Here is a 12,754-nt window from a genome sequence, read left to right on the forward strand (position 1 = left end):
TAATATCAAATATATATAAAGAACACAAGAAGTTAGACTCCAGAGAACCCTATTTAAAAATGTGGTACAGGTAAACAAATAATTCTCAGCTGATGAATTTCAAATGGCTGAGAAATACCTAAAGAAATGTTCAACCTCCTTAGTCATCAGGGAAATGCAAATCAAAACAATCCTGAGATTCCACCTCACATCAGTCAGAATGGCTAATATCAATCTCAGGGTACAGCAGATGCTGGTGAGGATGTGAAGAAAGAGGAACACTCCTCCATTGTTGAGTGAGTTGCAAGCTGGTAAAACCATTCTGGAAATCAGTCTGGAGTTTGCTCAGAAAATTGGACAGGTACCTAAGAACCCAGCTATATCACTCCTGAGCATATACCTAAAAGATGCTCCAACATATTAAGTAGGACACATTCTCTACTATATATAGCCGCCTTCGTTATGACAGCAAGAAGCTAGAAAGAACCCAGAAGTCCCTCAACAGAGTAATGGATACAGAAAATGTGGTACATTTACACAATGGTATATTACTTAGCTATTAAAAACAATGACTCCATGAAATTCTTAGGCAAAAGAATGTAACTAGAAAATATCATCCTGAGTGAGGTATCCCAATCACAAATAACTCACATGGTATGCACTCATGGATAAGTGGATATCATCACAAAAGCTCAGATTCCCCAAGATACAATCCACAACCCACATGAAGCTCAAGAAGAACAGCATATGTGTGGGTGCTTCAGTCCTTCTTAAAATGGGGAACAGAAATATTCATAGGAGGATATGTGGAGACAAAATTTGGAGCATAGACCGAAGTAATGGTAATTTAGAGCCTGCCCCACCTGGATATCCAGCCCATATTCATACAGCCACCCACCCCAGAGAATATTGCTGATGCCAAGAAGTGCATGGTGACAGGAGCCTGATATAGCTGTCTCCTTAGAGGCTCTGCTAGAGCATGACAAATACAGAGGCCAATGCTCGCAGCCAACCATTGAACTGTGAACAGGGTCCACATCGGAAGAGTTAGAGACAGTTTTGATGGAGCTGAAAGGGCTTATAACCTCATAAAACAACAATAGCAACCATCCAGAACTCTCAGGGACTAAACCTCCATGCAAACTGTACACATGAACAGACCCACGGCTCCAATTGCATATGTAGCAGAGGATGGCCTTGTTGGTCATCAAAGGGAGGAGAAGCCCTTGTTCCTGCCACAGCTGAACACCCCCCTCCCCAGTGTAGGAGAATGTCAGGGTAAGGAGATTGGATGGATGTGTGCTTGGGTGGGGGAAAGGGATAATATTTGAAATGTAAAAAAAATACTATAAAAAAAGAGAGAAAAAAAGAGAAAAAAGGTGAAATGTTTTGTATTGAATTCTAAAACATTGAATGGAATGCTTTAGATTTTCCATTTATGTTCAGCATTAGGATGGTGCATTTCTACTATATTTTTAAAGTGAATATGGAATAATAAAGTTTTCTAAAATGATACAGTAACTTTGAAATCTTGATATTTGTATTCAAAAACGAAAGTATATCGTAGTCAGTATCAATGAGGCTCTGAAAGCATCAAAAGTAATATTCTGCATTCATTCAATGTATATCAGCTTATAATACAGTTTAGTTTTGTCGATTATATTTTAAAATCTTTCAATACTACTAAAAATGCTGGAGAGTCACAGGCAGCATAGTGACCTCATGTGACAATAATACACCATGGCCTGAAGTCTTACCTTGACCTTGGCACTTCAGTTTTTGACAGTAATAGAAGTAGTTCCTAATGTCAGCATCCTTCACCTGTTTATGAAGTGGCTTAATGGAAAATAGCAAATTCATTAAAGTTCTCGATGACTGTTCTAGAAGCTTTTTCAGAACTAGGTTTGAACTAGGTTTGAACTCACAAAGTAAACAGAACATATGAGAGTAAAGCAAACATGTAGGGGGCATTGATGAGACCGTTCTGAACATTATCCTTAGGAAACTAGGTATAGAGTGGACCCTGAGCTTCAGAAACTAAAGTAGCTAAATTCTCTCTCTCTCTCTCTCTCTCTCTCTCTCTCTCTCTCTCTCTCTCTCTCTTCCTCTCTCTGTAAAGATGAGGTTGCATATTCCACAAATCTTCAGATAATGCAACATTCATGCAACATTCAGTTTTCTTTAGGTAACTGGGTGTGTAAAAATTACATTATTCAGGGTTTCATATGAGATTGACAATAATAAAATGAATTTTTTTGCCTTAATGCTTATTTTTGATGTTTTAAAAATGCCCAAAATATAGTATTCTAATGTCATAGAACAAATAACAGATTGTTGTTTTGTTATTGAAAACTATAAGCAAAATGTTTTTCAGTGAGTATATTACAGTTGTAAAAGTAAGCACTATATTCAAAATTCTACATCAGAATAATACTTTTTCCTTTGTAATACATTCATAGTCATTCAATTTCCAATTTCATGTTTTCAAGTATATTTATATATTTGGAGTGAGAACAAGGTTCAGTACAGTTTGATGAGAAACTAAGTTTCAGCTGTGTGTTAAAATGTGTGTGGGTTTCTGAGTACATGTGTGTTTGTGTGAATGTGTGTGTGCGTGTGTATGCAGTGTGTGTCTGTGGTATGTGTGTATGGTATGTGTGTACGGTGTGTGTATTATGTGTGTCTGTCTGTGTGTCTGTATAATGTGAGAAATATTTGATGCTTTGCTTTTGTGATAACAAGATAGTCAAAATGGTGGTCTTTCTTTGTGGTGACAAATAATTTCATTGTGTCAACGATTATTTGGCAATGTGTATGAATCAGCAATTAACAGAAGTTTAAATGAGTGTCATGAATATCAAACACATAATAATGTTGCCAATAAATATTCTTACCTTTTCATTTTGAAAACACTGCAATACATCCAAATATTATATAATAGTAATGTTTTGGAATAAATATCATGTACAATTTTTAAATTGGAATAAGACTATCAAGCAAAGATTTCATATATTTTATTTTGATTATATTCACTATCCAGCTCCAAATCGTCCACTTAATCCCCTGTTCCCTGTCAACTTGGCATCCTCATTGTGTTAAACCCATTGAGTGCAAATAGTGCTGGCCATAAACTCTGGCCTTTGTGGCCAAACACTCAAGCATGTTCAAAAGCACAAACAAACATAGTATTAAATGAAACATTTTCTTCAAATTATATAATATAATTATAACAGAAACATTTTAAAAATCCAGTAATTCTCATCCCAAAGGATATCTCTAACATTTAATATTGTTCTTTAAAGACCTTGAAAGAATTTTAGATAAATGAATAATTTACAATAGATGAGAGAGTAGTCTCATAAAATTCATCAGTTTGATGAAATAGTATATTTAAGAGATGTTAACATGCACAGATCAACCCACTTGTTTATAGGTAACACAATTTTGACTATAATTTCAGTTCTAATTCTGCAATGCATCTGATGTATATTTTGCCATATAACAATGAAACTGGACTTATAACAAAATATTACTTCTGTGAAATAATAGTGATACTTCATAATTCAGTTTATAGTGGTAAGTACTGATTCTGAACTGCATATTTAATACATCTCAGTCCTATAAAATTAATTTGTTATTTCCTTTAAGTTTCGATAGGACAATGATACATGCATTGAATATCATTTTCAGCTTAAATCAGAGACTTGTACCACAACTTTTCCTCATAGGGACATTGTTCCTTATTACCCTATAATTAACTCAATCATCTGTTGTCATTTATAACATTGCTCAAAGGGTAGAATTTATATTTTTAGGTTAAGATGATCAAAATCTCTAGATAAAAATATCCATTCTAATAGCCCACCACACAAGTATTGGGCAATATCTCAAATGTGAAAATTAAGCAAGAACACATAATAAATTATGGGTAATTAAGAAAATGTCCTAGATTGATAATATAAATCTTTCCTTTATTAATGTCAAGATAACTATTTCTTTTGTCTGTGCGACTATAATACAATTATACCTTTCCTTCCCTTCATTTATTCAATCCAAACATATCTGTATACCTGTCTTTGTTCTTTCAAACTTGGTAGCCTCTTTTATTCACTAATTGTTTATGTTCATGTACTGAGCACACAGGTCCTAGAGGTCCCAGAGATGGAAATGATTTGACTATCTCTTCCCTAAGAACAAACTTTTAAGGTATCTGAAGAGGCCACCAAGCTTCCAAAGGAAGAAAAGCAACCAACAGTTGTACCATCTATTATGCCCATGAACCTTGTCAGTGACCATCAAGATATAATAACCCTAGGGAACAGTAGTGTCACACATATTTGGGTGACAACTAACAGGAGTTCACTAGTTGGACTTAGAACTTGTTGAACAAGAAGGAAATTATTCCCGGTACTGATAGCCTAGCCTGTTATAAAGTTCTCATGAAGTCATGGATCTTGGAAGTGAAACTACAATTGACACACAATTAAAATAGCTTAATCTCTAACTGCATTCTCAATATTTGTCATTATACCTACAAATATGTGTAGTTCTCATCCATCATCAGGTGAATTCTTTTAACCAAAACCAGAAAACGTGATAGAACATCACAGATAATCAAAATGCAGAGCTGTGAATCCCAGGCCCAATAGCTATAGTTCTAAAACAAGTCTTGCATGCAAAGAACATTATAAAATATGAACAGAAAGATTTTAAGAGCCAGAGGACCAGGGAGTTTGGTGTCTTCTTGTAATGTCAAAATCCATACCTATAATCTCTGGTCAACATGACTTCTTAAACATGTGCTTAAAAAAGACAACAATAAACATCTGAAAGTGACAATGGAAAGACCACAAAGTCTCAATCCTATACAAGGATTACAAGCAAGGACAAGGAATGGAGAGGGCAGGAGAAAGTCTTCTCCGGGGAGGACACACAAGCTGGCTAAACATACCAGATGGTCAGTCCTGGAAACATATGTACAAGTAAGATTTAGCAGACTGAGCAGGTTAAATTCAGCTTATCTTCATTATACTTCTTTGTTCTATACCACCATCTCTTTTCTGGTATAATTAACAGTGGGAAGTATTAGAGCACAGTATTTTAATAATAATCCCTAATTAGTCTTAGGATTTTAGTTTTAGGATTATTTAGAGATTAATATATTATAATTTTAGAAACTAATTATTTTTCTTCTTACAAATACAGGTCTCTCAAATTTTATTATTACACTTGATCTTAGCCAAAAGGCCGAGAAGCGATCAAATTTTATTATTATATTTGATTTTATTTGGTTCCATTCAGCTTCTTTTGAAACTACATTTCAATCACATAGTTGTCTTCACTAACTCTTCTTCTCTTTCATCACAAAGTGTAGGATTTAATAATATGCTACTGTTTGTAAAGGCCACACATTCTCCATTCATTAATTTGTTGATGGAAATATGGGTTGTTTGGCAATGATAATTGACTAATACTGTAATAAACAGGAGAATCCCTTAATAACTTATGTTTATTGGTTCCATTCTATTTGCATCTCTCAGAAAATCACTTGATTGTGATAGTCCTAACATTTCAAGTAAATACATATTGTTCATACAGACACTCTGCTGTTTCTTTGTTTTATAATCAGAGGATAATGATTGTACACTCTTGTAAACACTTTTCATATTTTCCTATGATAACAAAATCTATATTTACATATACACTCATACATTTATATGAAGAGAGAGCAATAAATTAGAAATTTCACATTTTAAAATTTTACTAGTATCCTCACACATTTATTTGTAATACTTAATTTTCACTTGAGATCCTTTTTCTTTTTTCTTTTTTTTCGGAGGTGGGGACCAAACCCAAGGCCTTGTGCTTGCTAGGCAAGCACTCTACCACTGAGCTAAATCCCAAAACCCTTCACTTAAGATCCTTAACTTAATTACTTTTGCAAATAATTATTTTGCTGAAATGTTTTAATTACATTTATGAGAATTCTTGATTCTTCCATGACCAAGAACATCAATTGGACCTTCTAATTCTGTATTTCATTATTCCTTATATTTGCATGTTCATATTTTTTGAAGGCAAATTGCATAGTAGTGTTAAATCTAGAAATTTCTTTAAAGAACTGGATCAGTGTTGGAATATTTGAAGACAAAAATATTTACTCAATATTCGATTCCACTAGCAAATGTATATAAACCAGTGTTTAACATATATATGTATATATATACACATATGTACTTATAACTATATATTAGTAAATATAATTATATTATTGATAAATTATTATTTGTATTATTTATTTTATAAATTAAAATTTATCAATTTATAAATATATATTTATAAGTATATTTGAATATATAAATGTATATTAGTTTATATATGTTTCCCAATTAAAATGAAGAATACTACTATATTTTACACTTTGATGCCTCCCTATTTTTCTTTGATATTTTATGTATTGCCATTTTAAATGTTATTCCCTTTCTCAGTTTCCCCTCTGGAAAACCCCTATTCCATGACCCCTCCCCTTGATTAAGGATTGAGGGGATACTCTAATTCCCGCCTGCCCACCCACTCCCACCTGACCACCCTGGCTTTCCCATGCATTAGGAAATCAAGCCTTCACAGGATCAAGGGCTTCTCCTCCTATTCATACCAGACAATACCAACCTCTGCTACATATGTAACTGGAGCCATGTGTCCATCCATGTGTACTCTTTGGTTGATGGTTTAGTCCCTGGAAGCTCTGGAGGGGTCTGGTTGGTTGCTATTGTTGTTCTTCCTATGGGTTTGCAAACCCCTTCAGCTTCTACAGCAGTTTATCTAACTCCTACATTGGGGTCCTCTGTGTTCAGTCAAAAAGATAGCTGGAAGCCCCCTCATCTGTATCTGTAAAGCTCTGGCACAACCTCTCAGGAGACATTTATATCAGGCTCCTGTCAGCAAGTACTTTTTGGCATCAGCAATAGTGATTTTTTTGGTGGCTGCATATGGGGTGTATTCCCAGCTGGGGCAGTCTGTGATCACTTTTCCTTCATTTTCTGCTATACTCCTTGTCCCTGTACTTCATTTAGACAGGAGCAATTCAGGGTTAAAATTTAGAGAAACATCTCCCAACCCAGGCCTTGACTGTCCTCTGGGTATGTTCTCTACAGGTTCTCCCTCCACTTTGTTGGGCATCAGTTAATCTCTTTCCTGTTGAGTCCTGGGAGCCTCTAGCTTTCCTGGCATCTGAGAATTGCAGTGCCCATCCCCCATTCCTACACACCTCTGTTCAAATAGTGACCCTCTGAATATTGTCCATGTCTCCTCCAGCTTCTGTCTTCTTCCCAAGTCCCTGCCACCCTCTACCACCCATGAGTATTTTGTTCACCCTTCTAAGAAGGAATGAAGCATCCACAGTTTGGTCTTCCTGCTTTAGCTTCATATCATCAGTTAATTGCATTTTGGGTATTCCAAGCTTTTCAGCTAATATCCACTTATCAGTGAGTACATACCATGTATGTTCTTTTGTGATTCGGTTACCTCACTCGGGATATTTTCTAGTTCCATTCATTTGCCTAAGAATGTCATGAAACAATTGTTTTTAATAGCTGAGTAAAATGTAAATGTACCACATTTCTGTATCCACTTCTCTGTTGAATAGCATTTGGTTTTTTTGGGTTTTTTTTCCAGCTTCTATTATAAATAAGACTGCTATGAACAGAGTGGAGCATGCGTCCTTGATATATATTGAGGCATCTTTTAGGTATATGCCCAGGAGTGGTATACCTGGGTACTCAAGTACTCAGGTTCCAATTTTCTGAGGAATCTCAAGACTGGTTTCCATACTGGTTTTACCAGTTTGCAATCCCACCAACAAAGGAGGGGTAATACTCTTTTTCCACATCCTCCCAGCATCTGCTGTCATCTGACCTTGATTAGCCATGCTGAGTAGTATGGGATACAATCTCAGGGTCTTTTTGATTTGCATTTCCCTGATGATTAAGGATGTTGAACATTTCTTTAAGTGCTTTTCAGCCATTTGATAATCCAGATTTGAGAGTGCTTGTTTAGCTCTGTACCCCATTTTTAACAGGGTTATTAGGTTCTCTACAGTCTAACTTCTTGAGTTCACTGTATATATTAGATGATAGACTTTGATCAGATGTAGGATTGGGAAATATCTTTTCCCTATATGTTGTTGCCATTTCATCCTAATGAGAGTGTCCTTTGTCTTACAAAAGCCTTGCAGTTTTATGAGGTTCCATTTGAAGAATCTTAATCTTAGAGCTTAAGCCATTTGTGTTTTGTTTGGGAAAATTTCCCCAGTGCCCATGTGTTTGAGGATCTTCCCCATTTTTTTCTTCTGTTAGTTTCAGTATATCCGGTTTTATGTGAAGATCCTTGATCCAGTTGGATGTAAGCTTTTATATGGTGATAATAATGGATAGATTTGAATTCTTCTACATGCTGACCTACAGTTGAATGAGCACAATTTGTTGAAAATGCTATCTTTTTACCACTGGATGGTTTCAGCAGCTTTGTCAAAGATTAGGTGACCATAGGTGGGTGGGTTCATTTCTAGGTCTTCAATTCTATTCAAATTATCTACCTGCATGTCTCTGTACAAATGCCATGCAGTTTTTATCACTATTCCTCTGTAATGCTGCTTGAGGGCAGGGAAGATGATTCCCTCAGAAGTTCTTTTATTGTTGAATATAGTTTTCATTATCCTGTTTTTTTTCTTGTTTATATTTTTTTATTTTGTTCAGTTCCATAAATATTTTGGATATTAACTCATCATTTGTAACTGTATGTTTACAAATATTTTCTCTCATTATATTTTTTTATTTTTTATATTTTTCCATCTTTATTAAATTGGGTATTTCTTATCTACTTTTCAAATGTTATTTCCTTTCCTGGTTTCCAGACCAACATCCCCTTAATTCCTCCCACTTCCCTTCTGTATAGGTGTTCCCCTCCCCATCCTCCCCCCATTACCGCCATCCACCCAACAATCACTTTCATTGGGGGTTCAGTCTTGGCAGGACTAAGGGCTTCCCCTTCCACTAATGCCCTTACTAGGCTATTCATTGCTACCTATGCAGTTTGAGCCCAGGGTCAGTCCATGCATAGTCTTTGGGTAGTGGCTTAGTCCCTGGAAGCTATGGTTGGTTGGCACTGTTGTTCAATTGGGGTCTCAAACCCCTTCAGCTCTTTCAGTCCTCTCTCTGATTCCTTCAATGGAGCTCCCGTTCTCAGTTCAGTGGTTTGATGCTGGCATTCGCCAATATATTTGCCATATACTGGCTGTCTCTCTCAGGAGAGATTTATATTAGGTCCCTGCACTTCTTTGCTTCATCCATCTTATCTAGTTTGGTGGCTGTATATGTATGGGCCACTATGGGGCAGGCTCTGAATGGATGTTCCCTCAGCCTCTGTTCTATCTTTGCCTCCCTATCGCCTCCCAAGGGTATTCTTGTTCCCCTTTTAACGGAGTGAAGCATATGCATTTTGGTCATCCTTCTTGAGTTTCAGGTGTTCTGTGCATCTAGGGTAATTCGAGCATTAGGGCTAATATCCACTTATCAATGAGTGCAACCATGTCTGTTTTTCTGTGATTGGGTTATCTCACTCAGGATATTTCCCAGTTCCATCCATTAGCCTATGAATTTCATAAAGTCATTGTTTTTGATAGCTGAGTAGTATTCCATTATGTAGATGTACCACATTTTCTGTATCCATTCCTCTGTTGAAGGGCATCTGGGTTCTTTCCAGTCTCTGACTATTATAAATAAGGCTACTATGAACGTACTGGAGCATGTCTCTTTGTTTTATGTTGGAGCATCTTTTGAGTATATGCCCAAGAATGATATAGCTGGGTCCTCAGGTAGTGCATTGTCCAAATTTCTGAGGAAACTCCAGACTGATTTCCAGAATGGTTGTACCAGTCTGTAATCCCACCAACAATGGAGGATCACTCATTCCTCTTTCTCCACATCCTTGCCAGCATCTGCTGTCACCAGAGTTTCTTTAGGTGCTTCTCAGCCATTCGACATTCCTCAGCTGTGAATTCTTTGTTTAGCTCTGAACTCCATTTTTAATAGGGTTATTTGTCTCCCTGCAGTCTAACTTCTCGAGTTCTTTGTATATTTTCGATATAAGCCCTCTATCAGTTGTAGGATCGGTAAAGCTCTTTTCCCAATCTGTTGGTTGCCACTTTGTCCTAATAACAATGTCCTTTGCCTTACAGAAGCTTTGTAGTTTTATGGGATCCCATTTGTCGATTCTTGAGCTTAGAGCATAAGCCATTGGTGCTTTGTTCAGGAAATTTTCTCCAGTGCCCATGTGTTTGAGATGCTTCCCCATTTTTTCTTTTATTAGTTTGTGTATCTCGTTTGCTGTGGAGGTACTTGATCCACATGGACTTAAGCCTTGTAAAGGGTGATAAGAATGGATCAATCTGCATTCTTCTACATGCTGACCTCCAGTTGAACCAGCTCCAATTGCTGAAAATGCTATCTCTTTTCCATTGGATGGTTTTGGGTCCTTTGTCAAAACTCAAGTGACCATAGGTGTGTGGGTTCATTTCTGGGTCTTCAATTCTATTCCACTGGTCTATCTGCCTGTCTCTGTACCAATACCATACAGTTTTTATCCCTATTGCTCTGTAATACTGCTTGAGTTCAGAGATAGTGATTCCCCTGGGAGTCCTTTTATTGTTGATGATATTTTTAGCTATCCTAGGTTTTATGTTATTCCAGATGAATTTACAAATTGTTCTAACTCTCTGAAAAATTGGATTGGAATTTTGATGGGGATTGCATTGAATCTGTAGATCGCTTTTGGTAAAATGGCCAATTTTACTATGTTAATCCTGCCAATTCATGAGCATGGGAGATCTTTCCATCTTCTGAGATCGTCGTCAATTTCTTTCTTCAGAGGCTTCAAATTCTCATCATACAGATCTTTCACTTGCTTGGTTCAAGTCACACCAAGGTATTTTATGTTATTTGTTACTATCCTGAAGGGTGTCATTTCCCTAATTTATTTCTCATCCTGTTTATCTTTTAAGTAGAGGAAGGCTACTGAATTGTTTGAGTTAATTTTATTCTCAGCCACTTTGGTGAAGTTGTTTATCAGGCTGAGTAGTTCTCTGTTTGCACTTTTGAGGTACTTAATTATACTAACATATCCTCTGCAAATATTGATATTTTGACTTCTTCCTTTCCAATTTGTATCCTTTTGACCTCCTTTTGTTGTCTGATTTCTCTGGCTAGGTCTTCCAGTACTATATTGTATAAGTAGGGAGAGAGTGGGCAGCCTTGTCTAGTCCCTGGTTTTAGTGGGATTGCTTCAAGTTTCTCTACATTTGGTGGAATGTTGCCTATTGCATGTATATTGCTTTTACTAATTTTAAGTATGTTCCTTGAGTTCCTGATCTTTCCATGAATGACGCTCATTTTTTTTCAAATTCTTTTTCAGCATCTAATGAGATGGTTATGTGTTTTTTGTCTTTGAGTTTGTTTACATAGCGGATTACATTGATGCATTTCCATGTATTGAACCATCTCTGCATCCCTGGGATTAGGCCTACTACATCATGTTGAATGATTTTTGTGATGTATTATTATACGTAGATTGTGAGAATTATTTTGAATATTTTTGCATTGATATTCATAAAGGAAAATGATCTGAAGTTTTCTTTCTATATAGGGTCTTTGTGTGGTCAAGGTGTACACATAATTGTGGCTTCAAAGAACAAATAGGGTAGTGTTATGTCTGTTTCTATTTTGTGGATTATTTTGAAGAGTATTGGTATTAGGTCTTCTTTGATACTTGATAGAATTCTGCACTAAACAGATCTGGTATTAGGCCTTTTTTGGTCGGGAGACTTTTGTTGACAGCTTCTATTTGATTAGGGGTTATAGGATAGTTTACATGATTTATCTGACCCTGATTTGATTTTGGTACCAGGTATCAGCGTAGAAATTTTTCCATTTCCTCCATATTTTGTAGTTTTGTTGAGTATTGGCTTTTTAGTAGAATCCGATGATTTTTTTGAATTTCTTCAGTTTCTGTTTCTTCAGTCTCTCTTTTCATTTCTGATGTTGTTAATTTGGATACACTCTGTGACCTCTTCTGGCTAGTCTGTCTAAGGATTTATCTATCTTATTGATTTTCTCCAAGAACCAGCTCCTGGTTTGGCTTGTTCTTTGTATTGTTCTTTTTGTTTCTACTTGGTTGATTTCAGCCCTGAGTTTGATAACTTCCTGCAATCTCCTCCTCTTTGGTACATTTGCTTTTTTCTGTTCTAGAGCTTTTAGGTATGCTATTATGCTGCTAGTGTATGATCTCTCCAGTTTCTTTTTGGAGGCACTCAGAGGTATAAGATTTCCTCGTAGCACTGCTTTCATTGTGTCCCATAAGTTTGGGTATATTGTGCCTTCAATTTCATTAAATTCTAAAAAGTCTGTAATTTCTTGCTTTATCTCTTACTTATTCAAGTTATCATTGAGTAAAATGTTGTTCAGCTTCCATGTTTGTGCTTTCTGTCATTTTGGTTGTTATTGAAGACCAGCTTTAGTCCATTGTGATGGTATAGGATGCATGGGGTTTTCTAGGTCTTCTTATATCTGTTGAGGCCTATTTTGTGAGCAATTATATGGTCAATTTTGGAGAAGTAACCATGAAGTGCTGAAAAAGAAATTCATTTTTGATTTAGGATGAAATGTTCTAGATGGCTTTAAATCCATTTTGGTACAAACTTACGTTGACCTTTCTCTGTTTAGTT

Source organism: Rattus rattus, chromosome 10 (genome assembly GCF_011064425.1).
Source record: "Rattus rattus isolate New Zealand chromosome 10, Rrattus_CSIRO_v1, whole genome shotgun sequence".
NCBI classification, from domain to species: Eukaryota; Metazoa; Chordata; class Mammalia; order Rodentia; family Muridae; genus Rattus; species Rattus rattus.